Source organism: Lissotriton vulgaris, chromosome 7 (assembly GCF_964263255.1).
Source record: "Lissotriton vulgaris chromosome 7, aLisVul1.2, whole genome shotgun sequence".
NCBI classification, from domain to species: Eukaryota; Metazoa; Chordata; class Amphibia; order Caudata; family Salamandridae; genus Lissotriton; species Lissotriton vulgaris.
This window is the reverse complement of record NC_141695.1, coordinates 610,617,889-610,636,260: the sequence shown is the minus strand read 5'-3', so window position 1 is coordinate 610,636,260 and position 18,372 is coordinate 610,617,889. Positions and strand designations below refer to the sequence as shown.

Here is an 18,372-nt window from a genome sequence, read left to right as displayed (position 1 = left end):
GACCGAAACTAATTTTCCAGTCACCTGCGCGGAGGGACATTGGGCGCGGTTAGTCAGGTGCTGAATCCGCTCGCAGGTGCGTCAAGGGCGGGCGAACGGCCCTGGCAACTCATAAATATTCATGAGGCACCAATATGGGTGGAGTCTGCCAACCCCTTCACTGGTTTATTGGACAGCAGGCGGGAGACACTACTGCTTGAGTACACTGAAGCGCGCGGGCGCACAGCATTGATTTTTGAAAAATAACGTCAAGTATGGCGGCCATTTTGGGTCAGGTCGAAAGTAAAAATGTTGCTGCTGTTCAATGTGCCATCTTTGGAAATGAGCTTCGTGTGCGCTTTAGGACACTCAATGGAATCTCATTCACATTTGGCAGTGGTCGCCTTCTTGACCGAGATAACCACGTATTTTAGAATCAAATTTGCGCTAAAAAAAAAATCACAGCGATGGATAGGGACGTTGCTGAACACCAAGCTCCATCTAAATGTGTAACAGGTCACTTGGTGGCTTTTGCATTCTGTCAGTAGATGGTTTACTCCCAGAAACGACCTTGGTTAGATCACAGTTATAGTTGCAAAACAGAAAAAAACGGACAGTCCGACGTGCAAAAGAAGTTTGCAGAAGTTTCAGACTAAGCAAAACCCAATGGGGACATTACCAGTCTGGGGTCCAACAGTTGTAAGAAGAAAATACACCCTTCTACTGTGTCGTCGCTCACACTACGCGTCATAATTTTGCTTTAAATGTGACCGTGCTCCCAGTCTGTTGGTCTCGCTCCCTGATTTATGCTAGCACCGCCTCTTATAGTCTCCCATCATCCACGATGACGTTTGATGTGTCGTACACTGCGCTCACTCCGCACCGTAATCTCTAGCATTGACTCCGCCCTTGCACTGTTGCATGGCCTTCTGGTCCCACCCTCTTATGAATATTGAGCGAGCTGCCGCCGGTGGATGAGGAATCCGGGAAGGAGCCGTGGCCCAGGAGAGACCAAGAAAAGGGAGACAGGGTGCCCCTGGGAACGAGGAGCTGCGGGATCGGTAAGCCAAGGAGTACCTGGGAGTGCTGTTTGACAGGTTAAAGGGGTAGCGACAGAAAGTGTTCAGGGTCAGGGCGAATACCTTTAAATGGGCGAACAAACCTTCTCATGAGAAAGGGAGGGGAGAAACCATTCACAGAAGAGGGGTAGAAGATCATACACAAGAGAGGCTGAAGGGAACTAACTAACTGTTCACAACGCAGAATTGTGAGATGATGCCCAGACGTAATTGGGACGGTCATCCATTCCGGGGTGTGGAGAAGGAAAGATAATTCACAAGTGAGTAAGTAGTAACGTACCATTTGTAGGAGAATCATGGTGTGCAGGTCAGGCAACCGGGACCGGAAGTTACCCTGCACAGGTGAGGTATGTACAGTGGGTGAAAGGAAAGTTTATAGACAAGAAGCCACCATTCGTATAGGACAGTTGATATTAATGCCATTGATGGGGAAAATCATCACAGGTGGGTGGACACCAGTTCTTCAGTCTCGGCTGACAGCGCACTTGTTACTGTACTTTGTGATCAACAGAAAAATAGTTTTTAGAAGTTCTTACCTAGAGAGATGCTTAGCCTCAGCCCACATGCTTCTCAAATTCAGCATTCGACTCGGCATCATTTGTTTTTTCCATGAAAAAAATGCTTGTATTGCGCTTTTTGTTTAATCGGAAAGTTTATGCTCACCCTGAAGGACTATTCTGGTTATGAAGGCAAGCCAACAAATCAGTGCTATAGGCTTTTTGTTTAGTTTTATATAGCGCAAACTAGACCCGAAGGTATCAGAGCGCTATACATGAGAACCATATACGTTACAGACCGACACATACATTTTTGTACGCAGGGTGATTTTAAGGGATTTGCCCAGAATCACAGGATGTTGAGCGTCCCTGCCAAGGCTCGAACCCTGTTCCCCAGCTCGGAGGTTGACTGCTCCAGCCATTTAGGCCACATCCTCTTCTTACAAATAACTAAAGATAGGAGACTTGATGTATTTGTTGTGAAAAGTATATGTTAAAGTCAGAAAAGATCAGATTACGCTTTATTCGATTTAGAAAAATATTAAACCATAAAAGCACAATACATGTTAAAAAGACATCCATTCCATCAAGATAATGTGAATAAATTAGATAAACAAGCATTTACAATGCAATGGTTTCGCCTTTGGAAAAGTTAGAGCTATTGGCATTGCTCATGACATTTCTTTTTTTAATTTTTTTTTTACTTATAAATAAATGGCATTGTTCTTTAGATTGCCAACAGCTCTCACAGCCCACATACTGCACCCTCAAACATTATTTGTTGCACTTTAAATGGACGCAATGTCCCTCTGGGTGAGGACTTGGCTCCCTTCTCATAGCACTTTACTCGAATACACCCTTCTGCAGTTAAGGGCACCTATGTCAGCTACGCGTTATTCAATAACGTATTTAAACGTACACCCTGCAGCACGTTCAAAGCACATTACTCATTTGATTTTCACTTTAAATTCACACACTAATTCAATTTAAGCTTGTGCACAATCACTGGACTTTAAATCCATATACCCGGGTCATTTTGTGTGTACAGATGTCGCCTACACTTTAACTCATTCCAACCGTAAATACTATACTAGACAACACCGCTGCACTTCGGATGAACACGTTGCACACATAACGCGGTACGCTTATAGTGTGAAGATAAAGTGCAGGGAATCCCTTTCCTTCCACTGCACTTTAAAGGACATTTTTTCGACTAAAGTCTCCTAAACGTTCCCGTGGCATTTCGAGATCACACCCATCTGCACTTTGCTATTTATTAATAGGTTACCGAATGTATTTAAGGATTAACCGCCCCAACTTTTTTATCAGCTCCACTTTCACTTATTTATTTCCCCTCTTCGTTTTTTTAGGGGGGGGGGGAGGTAGCCTAACAGCCAAAACTGTCGACTTTGAATCTGAAGAACCGTGTTGGAGTCTCAGCGTTGGCACAGCGTCCTGTGATTCTGGGCAAAACACTCTCTCCCTGTAGCTATAAAAAGTGAATGTGTCCTTGACTGTGTAATGTAGCTGGTGCTCATGTAAAGCGCTCCGATACCTTCAGGTTGAGTTCATGCTTTATAAAACTGCAACAAAAAACAGTTCTTGCAGCGAGACTTTGGACACCACTTGTCTGCTATGTAGGGAATACAAGCTTCAGGTCACACTCAACATCCAGACCCTCTCCACGTTACATTTTACATTGCACTTTCAATGACTATCCCCGCCCCATGCACTTTACAGCGGTAGGTACGGGTGGCACTTTGAAGGGATATACCCGGGACCTCCACAGAGCTTTGCACTGGTGGTTACAGGCGGCACTGAATGGACATCGCCGCACAACCCTCCAACCCCAAAGACACAGCACTTCACTCCAGTAGTTATGGCGGCACTTTGAATATTGCTGCCGTTAAAGCTTTGACTCCGCCCTTCAGACCTGAACTTTGACATCACACTCCACTCCACAGCACTCGGGGTCGTGCTCACTTTACTTCTCCCGAATTATAATTACAAGAAAAGGACGGCTCAGCCGACAACACCAATAAAACCCCACAAAGGAAGCAGTAAATCGAAGGCTCCGACCCAAGTGAAAATCTGACCTGGAGTTGCCTAGAACCCCATCTGACCCACCCTAAATGACACAAACAGAAAATGATTCACTGCAATAACAAAAGCATTTTAAAAACAAAAATAAAGCAATGCCGAGATAACAAACGGAAAGGGAATATCAGTGTACTTAAGAAAGACAACTGAAAAATTAATTTCGGAAAAGACAACTAGTGACTCAAGCGCGTGTGCACCCGAAACACAAACATGCCCCGTCTCCGTTTCCAAGCCTCTCTCCAACCCCCCCACCCCCCCACACTGCTCAGCTTATCTTACTCTCCTCTGTGCCTCCGTCCCTCACTGCCTCTCTTCCTGTCTTCTTTCGCCCCCGCTCTCTTTTCGTTCACCTTTCTCCCTCATTTTCGACATCTCACACAGGGCGTGCTGCAGATGTGGCTGGCTCCGGGTGCCCAGGGTCACACAGGGCGTGCTGCGGATCTCTCCGGGTGTCCAGGGTCACACAGGGCGTGCTGCAGATGTGGATCCCTGAGTGCCGGCGCCGCCTGCGCTCCCTGCAGTCCGTCTCGTCTCTGGCTGCCGCATTTGGCAACCCCCGGCCGCGGTCCTTCCTGCCTTGAATACCACACCCTCATTATTCAGGGCTCTGTCATTAGCACCCGTCCCCGCTGCCGGAATTATGAATGAAAAGCCTTGTTGTCCTTTACAAATAAACCAGGCTCCCTCAGTCAGTCAAATTCAAATGGAAGTGGCTGCCAGACAAAGCAGCCCCATGACGGACAGTGCTCTCAGCAAGGGATCAATACACACAGGAAGTTTCCCGCCGCACAATGCAGATAGCAGCGTCGTGCTCACTTCCAATGGGGAGCGCAGGGAGTGTTTGCTGGCACTTTAAAAAAAAATCCTTAAGATGCTATAAAGCCGCTGAGGTATAAAATGGAAAGTGCTTAGCCTGCCTGTATGGAAATATCTCACAGCGCGGCGGAACATTCCTTGTGACGCAATTCGCATTGAACATTAGTTCAGCAAAGAGGGGGTTCGATAGTTCTGTGGGGACACCGTGTCTGCCATCCCATGTCTTGTGTGACTCCATTACTCTACTACGCGCAATCACATTACAGTGGCTCAACAAGTACCTGTGCACATAATATATGGTTAGGTTAGGCAGAAGTGTGCCTGCTCATTAAAATACTGCTCCTAGCATCCACTGCTGCTAACACAGAAGCTGGCTTTCAATATAGGTATTGACGGACGCGTCTGAAACTACTGTGCAAGTTTACAGAACTGGGGGGTGTCCGCGCGAATCGATAGCTTGCCGGCAGCCTGGAACCAAGCGGGGTTCTTAAGCCAAAGCAATTATTGCTTTTCAATCGCACAGGTACACGACCGGAAGATTCCTACCGTGTGGATGTGTTCTAATCGAAGGACCTAAAAAATCTCTTCTCAAAATATACGAAATGTAGTGTTTGATAAGGTAGAAATGCATGTAGAGGGCACATGGTGGTCGCTGTGTACGTACGGGCGCGCACACAGAGGCGACCCCGCCGCCCCCTTTGTATGGGAAGCGGTGATTTCCTTCTTTCATTGGACGCCACTGCTCAGGTACAATGACACATTATCTACCCGATCTAGAACTGTTCAAACTTGGGGGCGGAGGGTACTCAATTTTAACAGGGGTCATTTTTTGAGGCTACTTGAATCTGGGTGAAATCTATGTGTAATTTATGAGGAGTATGTTGATTTGTTTCTCAGAGACAGAAAATGCGTTTGTGACAGTGGTGACGGGGAAAAAGATTTTGAGTAAGGAGATGGTGAGGACGGCCATGGTGGAACTGATGTTCTTGGCACACCGCCTGTCATCACAGTCCCTGGAGGTCGGGCTTAATTGCAAATGAATGGGGCAAGGAAAGAGTCCTTCCGAGACATCTTGAGAGTCACCGATCCGGCGCAATGGTGGCTCACAGACACCGTTAACTTGATGCCGAGGACCTCTAACTGAAAACAAGAAAAACAAGGAAAGGCACGGACAGCGGGAGGGGGGGCGGGAAAGCACACGGACAGCGGGAGGGGGGCGGGGAAGACACGGACAGCGGGAGGGGGGGCGGTAACGGGCAAATGGACAGCGGGAGGGGGGGGCGGGAAGGGGCACACGGACAGCGGGAGGGGGGGGCGGAATCAAAAGCACTCACCTGGAACTGGACTTCCGGCGGCGGCAGTCGGCCGCGGAATGAGCTGGATGCCGAGACAAAAAAAAAAAACAACTCCGCCCACCGCCGCATGACTACACAGAGGGAACGCCCAGGGAAAAAATCGTGGGAACGCCCCCGAATCTGGTCCGTGAATGACGGACAGATCTCTGTTCCAATGGCTAGCCTCCATTTATGGAGCTAGCCAATGGAACAGAGGGCGGATTCAAGTCCCCCATACTGAAAACTAAAGATTTCTCCTGGGGGCGGAGCTAGGAGCTCCGTGCCCCAGGCGAAACCTAAAAAAGGACTCGGACAGTTTAAGAAAGAGGGGGACCATCCGGTGTCTAACCACCCCTTTCAGATATTTGGCAATATGAGCAGTCACAGGTCCGTCATTCAAATATTGCAGCTTTAGGAAGGCAGGTCGGCAGGCATTGTCTCAGGCCATACCTCTTTCAAATAGGTAAAATCAATTTTTTCCAGGGCATAGAGTAAAATTTACAAAAAAACATAACGTGAATTGTCGACTGAGCGGAGATGTGGAAAAGTGACCCTGATGTGAAAAATACCAAGGCGTAAACGGGTCAATAACAACCTATCATAAGCTCCTATGGTATTTGATAATTATGGTTGTATTGTGAGTCAGAAGTAGTTAAAGTCAATATGCATGTAAGGGTGGGCTTTTACCTCTCTGTTTTAGTTTGCAGAGAGGTGTTCTGCTACTTGAAATCACACAGATTATCATAATAGACAAGAGTTTTGGTGTTGGTTAGCACCCCTGGCAAACCTTGGGGAAATAAGATTTGTACTGTGATAATCCATATTAGAAATAGTAATTTGGTTTGCCAACTGTCATTTATAATTTTAGGACTGTATGCCTGATGGTTGCCTTGTGGGAAAATTTACCCTCCGTACAATAGGTCTAACTTGGTTATGATGGCTAGCCAATGATAAAGGCTATTGGCCTGTTTGGTTCAACGATGACGTTATGTCTGATGCCTTAGGAATGATATGTTTTTTTAACGAAAATCTTTGATAAAGCCACTTGGTCTGACTTGCATAGTGTGAAAGACATTTGTTAAATAAAGCCTTTAGGATTTTAATATGATTGTTGTCACACTGTTGCAGGCTGTGTTGCCCCCGATTTTCTCACTGTCATAATCCTTTTTAGAGGGGTTGCATACAGTTTTGCCAACTGTAATTTTTTGGATCTTCGTAAGTTTATATTTGTACTCATGATTGTCATTACACTGTGCTAAAGCCTGTAGGCAGGTATGTTGTGACACGGCATTTCACAGATTACCATTTTAGACAAGGATTTTGGTGTTTATTACTGCCTTTAAAAACCCAGAGGGTGGCTTGCACCGTAATAATTCTTGCTAGAATTCATTTGGAAGGCCTGACAGAATTAGTAGTCTGCCGGGATCCTGTAATAAATGTTGTTTTTTAAATACCTACATACATGTATATAATATATTGAGATTGATATATATGTATATATATCAATCTCATGAATGGCTTTGGATCAGCTGTCTTCTGCAATCGGTTTGTGCGAGTGGTATTTACACATTCTGCTTACATTCATGACAGCATACAGTATGGGGTAATGAGTCAGTCCACTTAAACATTGGCTCGCTTGCCCTGTAAGTAACAGCATTTGTCTTATCACGTGTACATCCTCCTGAAAAGCAACCAATCAGTCTAGGGCTGGTCCTTTTGGTTTTAGATTTTCTCCTGTTATCATTTCCTTTTCGTTTCCTTCGTTCTCCTTTTTTAATTTTTTTATTTATAGAGCATACTACAGCTCGTAAGAGTGCTTAAAAGCTTCTTTCATGATGCTTATTTCTTCTGTTTTGCGCCTGAGCTCATCATAGAGGCGCTGCCTCTAAACTAGGGGACCATAGTGGAATATTATTGTCCACAGTGTTCAAGTTTTTACCATTCAAAGATGGCTAACATATTTAATCATAATGCAGTGTCTTTTTTGTCGAAGTTATTTTAATGCATTCTTAAGAGCACAACTGAAAATCAGAATCAATTTATATAATATCTGTACTGGTAAAAAATAATTCTGCATATTACATTTCCAAATTCTGTCCATGACGCTACTTTATTATCTTGTCCTAAACATGTTTTAAGTAGAGGAAGTGGACTGCTGCCAGTGAGCTAGGACCAACACATCCTGTAGATGGCCTCCCTGATCTCTTGAGCCCCATTCTTGGAGGGAACCGCCTTACGCAAGTAACCTTATCAGGGCTACTTCTGCCGTTCTACATCAGCCTGCCCGGCCCAATCAGGGCAGCATCTGGAGTGCAACAACAGTGGCCTGGTCAAGGCTGCAACTACATGTTTATCCTGAATCTGGCTACATCTGCGGAAGTGACTGACTGCCCGGTCGAGGCCCAAACTCGCTTCACATTTCAGTCAGAACTACCACAGATCCGGGTGAGTTTAGATTGGCAGGTGTACCACAATCAGGGGAAGATGTCACCAGGGTCAGACACCTGTACCTTTTGTTGAATTGCATAGTATTTAGTATTTTCTTTGCTACAAGATAAGCAAGATAAGCACTGGACAGTTAATTTATTTTCTGTCGGGACATTGTTGAGTTATGAGCTGGTGAACCCCCCACCTCCGCTCTGTGATGCCTGTGGCTGCTTCCTACTAAGTGTGAAGTGCAAAAGGAGTTGTATATGTCCTGTTTGCATAGCCATAATAAGATGAACAGCAGGCAAAAACTGTGGCTCCTATCGGCACTGTCACCCCCAGAACGGGGTCTGACAGACTGTTACTTTCAGTGGGTTTCTATACGCGCACCTCCCTTTTCCAAGGAACAGTGGCATGTAATTCATCTCGCACAAAGCTATATGTCTCCCAACTCTGATCACGGGCCGCAGAAAAAAAAATCTAAATCTGACTTTCCCTGTAGCTTGGAGAATGAAAACAAGCTCCCAGTGCTAGTTGTTCTGATGAGCTGCACACTCCTGGTTTTACTGGAGTGTAGCAAACATTGACCATTAGAGGACATCGTCACCTGTGTCTACTCACCAGAAGGCCTGTGCCGTACAGTAGGAGATTTAAGTTCTGACATTTGTAGACTGCATGCACATCCCAGGGTTGAAAATGGAAACTTTGGACTTTACGACCACTCCTCATTTGGCTAATAGGCATCTGATGTCTGACCAACAACTGACTTTTTTCGTGCTGGTTGGCTGATGATCTAATCAGCTACTTATCCAGACATATAGATTGATGCCTACAGTATGGTACAGAAGTCCTTGAATAATGCTGTGACCAGACCCATTCAGTCACATCATTACGGATCCCCTCCCATCCACAATAGTACAAAATCTCAACCACATAATTGCCCCGTTCTATACAAAAATCATCAATTCAGCGCTCCCTTCAGGCTGTGTACCTGACTCGCTTTAACTAGGACAAATCACTCCTATACTAAAAAAAAACCTGGGGCTTATCAGCGGCTTATTATACCGTAAATCACCCAGCATTACTTGAGACACTGAAAATTGACTTGTGTGTCAATGGCACAGTCCTGAAATGGTTCATCTTACCTGCAACATTGCTCACAACAGCTGTCTCTCTAAACCCACATTAGTTACTCTTTGTGTTTGCCCAAGGCTCAATTCTATCACCTTGCCTTTTCAATCTCTTCGTGGAACCCCTTACAATCATCCAGAAACAAACTGGGGTGTAAAATATCACCTAAATGCTGAAACACTCAACTCTACTACAAAATCAAATCACCCATTGACATCTTACATCTCAACGCCACACTAATCAAGATACAAATGTGTCTCAATTCAAACCACCTAAAGTTGAACCTCCACAAAACTGAACTACCACTGTTCTCCCCTAAAAATATGCCTCTACTATTCTAAGAACGGCTCAAGAACCTGGATGCCCCAAATTGCGCTCTCTCTGTCCAATTCTGTAAAGACCTTAGGCATCACCCTGGACAAAAACGTGTCCATGAAGGATCACATCAAAAAGTAAGGCAAAAGAGCACTTAACACACTCAAACACCGCAAGAAAATCAAATCATTAATTCTCCCAGATGATCTTAAGGCGGTTGTACAATCTCTGGTCCTCTAAACTGGACGATGGAAAGCCATCTTTAGAGGGACACCAAAAGTTCACCTCTTCCACCCCCACCCCCACCCCCCCCCCCTTAGAACAGTTCTCAACATGCCGGCCTGGCTCTTAACAAGTTTTAAACAATTTGAACACATCACACTGGCCCTAAAGATCCTTAACTGGCTTCTCATCGAAGGAAGATGTATTTACAAGACTGCTTGCATCACCTACAAAGCCCTTCTCACACATACTCCCAACTACCTAGACAACAAACTTATGGAAGCAGGAAGAACCAGAACTCTGAGAAGCTCCAATTCACTTCTTCTCATACCTCCCAAGCTGTAAAGGACATCCACTCAGATGTGTGCTTTCTCTGGAAATGCACCCAGGATATGGAGCTCTCTTCCGTGAGATCTCCAATGCAACCCCACCTTCTTCTGCTTCAAAAGGGACCTGAAACTCCTTCTCAACAAATACTTTAACACGCACACTAGCTGAATTGTGTTCCAATAGCTCACTTTCTCTATGATCAGACCCTTTGCCGCGGTCGGTTGGATGATTTTTCAGCTGACTTATGTAATGTACTCCTTTAACTCGTGCTGTTCTAATTGTCCGCATACTGTAACCACAGCTACTGCCTAACAATTCCTTTTATCTCTATTTATACATGTTCTTGAACCTAGGGTCATGCATGATATGTAAAGCCTATTTTTATGTAAAGAGCTCTGATACCTTTGGGTCCAGCTAGCGGTATATAAAACCTTTATAGACTTAAAGACTGCCTTTGACCTGGTTCCTAGGGAGGAACTTTGGAGGGTGTTGTATGGTCTTGGAATACCCCCTTATATTCTAAATCTCCTCATCAAACTCCACAACGCTATCTATGCCCAGGTCAGGTGGGGTTTAAACGGGGAAAAGACCGACAAAATTCCAGTCGAGAGGGGTGTCCGGCAGGGCTGTGTTTTAGCTCCCACCCTATTTTCTATCTATGTAAATGGGGTGGTCGAGCACTTGCTTGAAGAACCAGCAGACGCCCCCCACACTGGGTGGCGCAAAGATCCCAACCCTGTTGTTTGCTGACGACACCCTTCTCATTTCGAAAACCCCTCAAGGTTTACAAAAGCTTCTAGACCGCTTCCAGGATTTTTGTGTAAAAAGAGGACTTGTTATTAATGTGGATAAAACGAAGTACTTAATCATGCACCCACCACGTAAACTTGGCCGCCCACCTATCCTGAACTCGATCGCTCTTGAAAGAGTGTCAGAATTTGATTATCTGGGAATTCGCTTGAGCGATGCACTGAGCTGGACCCCCCACATCAACAAATTGACCCTGGGCCATAAAAGGGTGGGGGGAGCACTGCTAAAGGAGTACAACAACTCATCGAAACATTGTGTAGCTCCGATTATAGATATTTACAAAGCCCGTGCAGTATCTGCATCACTCCTCATTTCCTTTTCGAATGCCCGGACTATGCGCGACCAAGATCCCGTTGGCTCAAACCAATTTGTAGAGAATTGGGCATTCGTGAGTGCTTGGCGGTTCTACGGATTTTACAAACGGACACTGCCCCCCACATTGTTTGTGCAGTTTCTAAATTTTTTAAATGGGCTTGGTTGGTTCGCTTAAAAAGACTGTCTATTTCAATTTAATTCTCTTCTTAATTAATTTATTATGGTCAATATACCATTCTTTCCTACCGGATGATTTTAATGTTCAGTCCTTTGTCTTAATGATGTACTGTTTTTAATCTTGTTATGTAATCGCTTTTAAGATATACTAATATCGAAATAAAGCTATCAACCAACCAACCAATAAAACCTATAAATACATACTGTGAAAGCAATTTTACCTACCAACCTCATTGGAGGCTTTTATTGTAATCAACACAAATTCCACAAGGGTTCTGTCATTTTATGACGTAAGATCCAGTGGATACCGCATTATTCTTTCTGGTTATTTCATAGCTCATAATTGTTTTTGGACTAGCAAAACCAATTTATGTTCAGCTGGTACCCACAGTAGTTAGTATTTTGGAAACTATGTTTTAACCTGAGCACAGTGTACTACTGCAATAATTTAAGTCTACAGGCGGACCGTCCTAGACTAGCATTTAACCTTCTTTCTCATGCTTTAATCATTCAGGACTTTCCAACCAGAAGAAAGATTTTATTTCTTTTATTTTTGGTGGATTTCGTATAACAGTACAATACCAGGCCACAGCCTCAAACAACTACAGAAAGCAATCAACTGGGGGTGAGGGGGACTAAGAGCAAAGAGGTCATGTACAGTTACTAGCATAGTGTCCCACCAAAGTTCATATCCTGCCCTACACTGTTTATCAATAATATTCCACAGATCAAGTTAATGCCTGTTGGGGCCATCTTTTTGGAGAAACCAAGAGGAGCTTTTTTATTTTGGACTTTACATCAAAGTAATAGGACACGCATTACAACCATTTGCTAAACTGCTCATCTCGAGTCCTCCCCTGAATTTTATCTGCCGAGTGCTGTCCGCTTGCAAATTTGGTGTGGGAGTATACCACAATCTCAGGTACTCCAAAAATGATTCCCATATATCTTTAGGTCTAGTCGTAGAGGGTAACAATTCCCATTAGGCAACTAGTTGTTCATGACAGTAACCTGCATCTTGCAGCCAAAGTGCAGCCCGAGTTGCAGCCTTTCTCCTCCAGTGTTTGGCAAGTTGGCGCTTGATTCATTCAAATGAACTTTTTGATGACAAATGAATGTCTTTTGTAGTGCCTCTCGTGTTATGATGTATTTATAATATCATGTCCAATAGTTTTTCTATGACTGGGCTTCAAATTGTTTTTATTAATCAAATTAGTTTTATATGACTGTACAAATTGTTTTATATGACCTGATATTAAAAATGGATCATTTAGAACTTTGGTGTGGGTCCCTTTAAAAACGGGTGCAGAGAAGTGTATGATTTTGAAAGAAGTAAAGTATGCAAGCGGTGAATGTATTGAGTTTTCCAAGAGAATCTATTGGTGACAATAAAGTTGGCGCTTGGCCAGTAATGGGAGCATAGCAGTCGGGCGTCTGTGCTCCCGTGGTACGTCTTTAAAGTACCCCAAGAGGCTCACTACCGGAGTCTGTGATATAGGGTGACCAGTGATCTGTTGGAGTGTATTGTGCACTGTATATCAATAATCCCTGATTTTGGGACATTCCCAAGCAAGATGTGGGAAAAAGGCCTGTGTCATAGAGCAACACAAAATTCGCCTCATCTTTCGGGCCCATGTGGTGCGACTGTATGGGTGTGCAGTATAATCCATGGAGAAATTTAAAATCTATAAAATGTAATCTGTAGTTGGGTGATAGAGCTGCAGTTTGTTCGCAGAAATACACCCATTGCTCAGTTGCCATGGGCGGATCTGTATACATCATCCACTGGGTATGGGCTTTTGGTATACATAGTGGCTCCTTGTCTTGCATAATAGCATACATGCGTGTAATCAGCTTAAGGTGTGAGGCATTGGTTGGCAAATGTTCAGCGCGTCTAACGTGGGTGGAGGCTCGGGAAATGTACTGTGTAGCATGTGGCTATAAGAATACATCCATCACCGTCGGTCGGGCGGGGGGTATCTGATTGTGCAGGTGGTGGAAGGAAGTGGCCTTCAGGTATTAGTCTGTGAGTGTAATCCATTTCCGTGTATGCACTCTAAGCTTTGCACCTATGTTAAACAGTGGAGGTATCAATGAGTTGTTAGCAATAGGAATGGATGGAGCGTATATACATCGATGCTTAGCGCAGCATCTCAGTACATCCCATGCCTACACACAGTCGACCGTAGTAACCTTCATGCGTGGGTGCTTGTATGGTTGGTATAATTCCGTGGACAGAGGGGTAGGGTGGGTTAAGTTTGCCTCAACAGCCACGTGTGGTTGAAGCTTGGTAAGATATAACTAGAAATTGACATATTGGACTTGGACACACAGTGCATATATTGCCAGGTCAGGTGTATTGAGCCTGCCCTGGTACAGGGGGAGCGTAAGAACCTCCCACGCGATTCTGGGTTGTTTACCGGCCGATGCAAGTGAGATTAATTGTAATCGTAGATGGCGGAAAAAATGGGCGGGCGTGGTAGTTTGAGGTTTAAAATAAGTATAACAATTTGGGCACAACTACCACTTTAGCTGTTCCCAACCTCCCCGTTAAGGATAAGGGAAGAAGATTCCAAACTGGAATTCTGTTCTCCAGCCAGGACAGTGTTCTACCATAGTTATTGACTCTATAAATCCTCAGTGTCTCGACTGAGCCAGCCCTGTACAGGGGGAGCGTAAGAACCTCCCACGCGATTCTGGGTTGTTTACCGGCCGATGCAAGTGAGATTAATTGTGATCGTAGATGGCGCAAAAAATGGGCAGGCGTGGAAACTTGAAGTTTAAAATAAGTATAACAATTTGGGCACAACTACCACTTTAGCTGTTCCCAACCTCCCCCGTTAAGGATAAGGGAAGAAGATTCCATACTGGAATTCTGTTCTCCAGCCAGGACAATGTTCTACCATAGTCATTGACTCTATGAATAGTCAGTGTCTCGACTGAGCCATATACCCAAGTATCTAACCCACTCCGTTGCCTATGTCAAGGAGAACTCTGATTCGGACTGTGGTGTGTTGCTTGTGAGGTGGAAAAATAATAGTTGACTTATTTCATTTACCCGACAGCCCCCTGAAGCTAATAATCTTTTCGTATAACAGTATCTAGATTAGTTTGGGGTTCGAGAATGTACAATGCCACATAATCTACGTACATGGAGGCTAATATTCTTCGCGTTCTAAAATTAAGCCCACTATGGGCGTGATGTTGGTGCAATCGGGCTGCGAGGAGCTCCATGGCAATTGCGAATAATACTGGGGATAAGGGACAGCCCTAACGGGTACCCCCTGTAATAGGGAACAGATTTTATACCATTCCATTTAAGCGCAACCTTGCAGTCGGGGAGGTATCTGACAAGTTTGTGACAAATTAAATTAGAACTAATTCAATAACAAAGACAGAGCACAGCTAACACACAAGTAAATAGCTGATTGAGCCCAACCAGCAAACGTATTTAATGTAGAAATTGCAACAAATAAAATCTGTTCAGCAAATCAATCTTCTTTTACAGATGTTCTTAGTTCATAACATGGATACAGGTACAGCCAGCCGACACTTGTTTCGTCGCCATAAAATACATTTGTTGTGACTTTCAAGGTTTTAACAATGTTCTCTTGTGACTTCTGGGATTCAGTAACAACCAGAAGGATCCATATGTTTCATAACCGGATGAAATAGCCCAGGCACGCGAACGGTAAAGTAACCAAAAAGTATAGGTCACTTAAAGACGGCGCCAATGTCTTTTGATTTAAAAGTGGGTGCTATGAAGATGGTCGTCTCTCGAAGTATGCATAATAACCAACTTGTAATTTACTTTGATCGGCGCTTTCACGGGTACGTATGGTCAAAAGAGGCCTCTTGTACGTCGTTAGCAATGCAGGCTCTAATGGATATTCCAAAATTCTCTGGTAGCGTTCACACCGCCGTGTATAGCCCGGGTCTAGCCCCACTTTCGTTATTACTAGCGAACCGTCCTTCTCTGTTATAGTTCCAGCCGTATTAACCAAATTAGAACTAAAACCTGGGTGCTGCAGGAGGCCGAAGAGGAAGGACAAATCTAATGAATTGACTGCCTTGGTGGCACCTAAGAGAGCGGCGATTGCAGACAAGCCAGGCTCAAAACTTTGCATGATCAAGAACAGCACGCAAAGGTTATGTGCCATCGAACGATCTGGCACGAAGCCCAATTTGATCAGGGCGAACTACATACGGCAAAAGGGGCTGAAGTCGGTTGGCAGTGAGCCTGGCCAATATTTTATTGTACACATTTATCATTGAGAGTGGTCTGCAGGAATTGCAAGTGTGCCGGTTTACCTGGCTTTAGTATGGAAATGATTACCACTTCCCGAAGTGACCTGGCCAATTTGTGGGCCTCTAATGACGCCTGGTACATAGCTAGCAAGTGGGGAGTTAATAGGATAGCATATTCTTTATAGAAAGAAGTTGTCCGTCGAGAACGGGTGCTTTATCATTTAGGAGGCTGCGTATAACTTGTAAGACCCACTCCTCTGTGAAGGGCAAGTCCAGATGGAGGCGATTTCCATCATCAAGCCATAATAGCTGGATCATATCTAGATACTCATTTACGTCGCCCACTAACTCCTCGCCATTGGTCTGGTATAGACATGAGTAGAAGGAAGTCATTGTGTTGAGTATAGCTGTTGGAGAGGTTTGACTTACCAACTGTTTGTCCCGTAGCTCCACAACAGTCATGGGTCCTGGGGGTATGAAGCATATTGGCCAGGGTCCTGCCGGCTCGATCTCCCTCACCATACTGTCCCCCTGTAGATTTGCGGAATAAATATTGGCGCTCATGGGCCGCCTCCTCATTATACTCTCTGAGGTTTTTCATGTATATACGCAAAGGTGGTGGGTGATTGTGTATTGTAGTATTGGGCTTTTAAGTGTGCAAAAGTCCTGTTCGAGTTGAGCATGTCTCGTCTTTATTGCTCTCCGCACACTTGCCTGCTTCGCAATGCACGCCCTTCTTATCACGACCGTAAAGGCCTCCCAAAGATTCTGTGGGGAGCTTACTGAGCCGTCATTGGTTGTGAAATAGGCCATAATGGCATTGCGAATTTTGGCACGGAACAACCGGTCCCGGAATGCACCTGGGGCAGCTGCCAAGTGAAGGCGTGCTATTTTGCCAGTGGAAAAGTGATTTCCAATAGCACAGGGGCATGGTCTGGCAATGTGTGAGGGAGTTGTGCTGCTCTAACTGTCCAAGCGAGGACATTGTGGGTAGTAAGCCAATAGTCTATACGTGACCAGGCTCCATGATCAAAATAAGAAATTGTGTGGAATGCTGTTATTCAGATACAACTCTTAAAACCTCCAAGGTTCCCCTCTCCCCTCTCAAACCTCCCATGATGGCTTGGGAGAAATAAGGCCTAGACATCGCTGGACCCATCGAAGGACACGACGGAGAGATCAAGTATATCCTGGTAGTCATAGACCACTTCTCCAAGTGGCCTGAGATTGAAATTGTCTCAGAAATAGACAGCTCAACAGTCATTTCTTTCTTAGACAAGCTGTTCTTGAGCGAAGGGTTACCCAAGTATGTTCTCACCGACAATGGTCCCCAATTATCTTCTTAAGCATTTAAATCTTTCCTTGAGAGAAATTGCATCACCCACCACACCACCTCATTATACCATCCGGAAGGCAATGGTCTCACTTCAATCGTGTCTTGAAAGGACACATACAAGTGTCGAGAAATGCCAACCTCAACTGGGAAGAAGAAATGTTCAAACTCATCTGTGCCTTCAGGATCTCCCCTTGTGCCAGCACCCGTACTGCGCCTTTCGTCCTCATGAGAAGCAGACAGCCCGAGTATTGACCTAGGTTGGATGCCAGCTTCCAAACAACTGGAATGGTCACCAGACGTCATCCGAAACAACATTATCAAGGCGCAAAAATACTACAAAGCATGGTACTTTTCCAAACATGGTGCCAAAGAACACTCATTCGAGGTGGGTGACCTTGTCAAAGTTCGCTTGGAGAAAAAAGTGAGAAAAGGAATAAGTAGATTCACAGCTCCTCTTCGCATCAACAAACTTTATAACAATGCTGCCAGACTTAGTGATGGGAAAGTGTGGCACATGAGTAGACTGGCCAGATGCCATCATGAAGCCAATGTGCGTGATCAACTTCAATATAATTCTTACTGCAGTAATTTGTGGGTTGATTTTGATGGGACAAGTTTAGAACATAGTTCCATGTCTAGAAATGAGATTGCACACGATTTTCCACCCATCACTGACTCCGCTGGTTGTCACTCTTCAGACCAGTCTGTTGATGTCGGTTCTCGCGCCCCGACTTCCTATCGGAGTTACGACGGTGACTCGCACTCTGACTCTGAAGTCATGTCTGATGGTCACAGTTTCAGTGGTAGGTTTGGTAGAACCTGTAATGATTCTCACTCTGACACTGAAAGTGTTTCTGCGCCCCACAGAGTCATGGGAAGGTTTGGGAGAACCATACATAAACCCAAATGGTATGAGGATTTTGTTTGTGACTGAAAGTGTATAGTTAAACATACATTATTGCTTAATGTACCTAACATTTTGTTAATTATTTGTTAAACATTCAAGAGAGGAAGATGTGTTGTATTGCATTACTGCACCATCTCGTGCTTCCTGCACGAGACGGTGACAACCCTGCTCTCCTGCGCCAGAGTGCCCGTTGTCTTCTCTCCCTTTCCATTGGTCCCCCAACATTCCACCCTTCCATCCATCCCTCTCCAACTCCCAACTGTCGGGATTATGATTCTTGCCTTACCTTCGCACCGCACTAGGTGTGGGGCTGTTATAATAAAATTAATATTTACTCACTAATCCAGTT

At 44.7% G+C, this 18,372-nt stretch overlaps 1 protein-coding gene across 2 annotated transcripts in view; it reads left to right on the top strand.

The window, feature by feature from the left end:
- Positions 1-853: 853 nt before the first annotated feature.
- The window catches only part of LLGL2 (LLGL scribble cell polarity complex component 2), a 1,008,116-nt gene continuing 990,597 nt past the window's right edge, over positions 854-18,372 (top strand). The window contains exon 1 of one of the 2 annotated variants that reach the window (XM_086930752.1): positions 854-1,040. The gene's annotated coding sequence lies outside the window, so the exon portion shown is untranslated. The remainder of the gene's footprint in view (positions 1,041-18,372) is intronic. The other variant, XM_086930755.1, reaches the window with a different exon arrangement.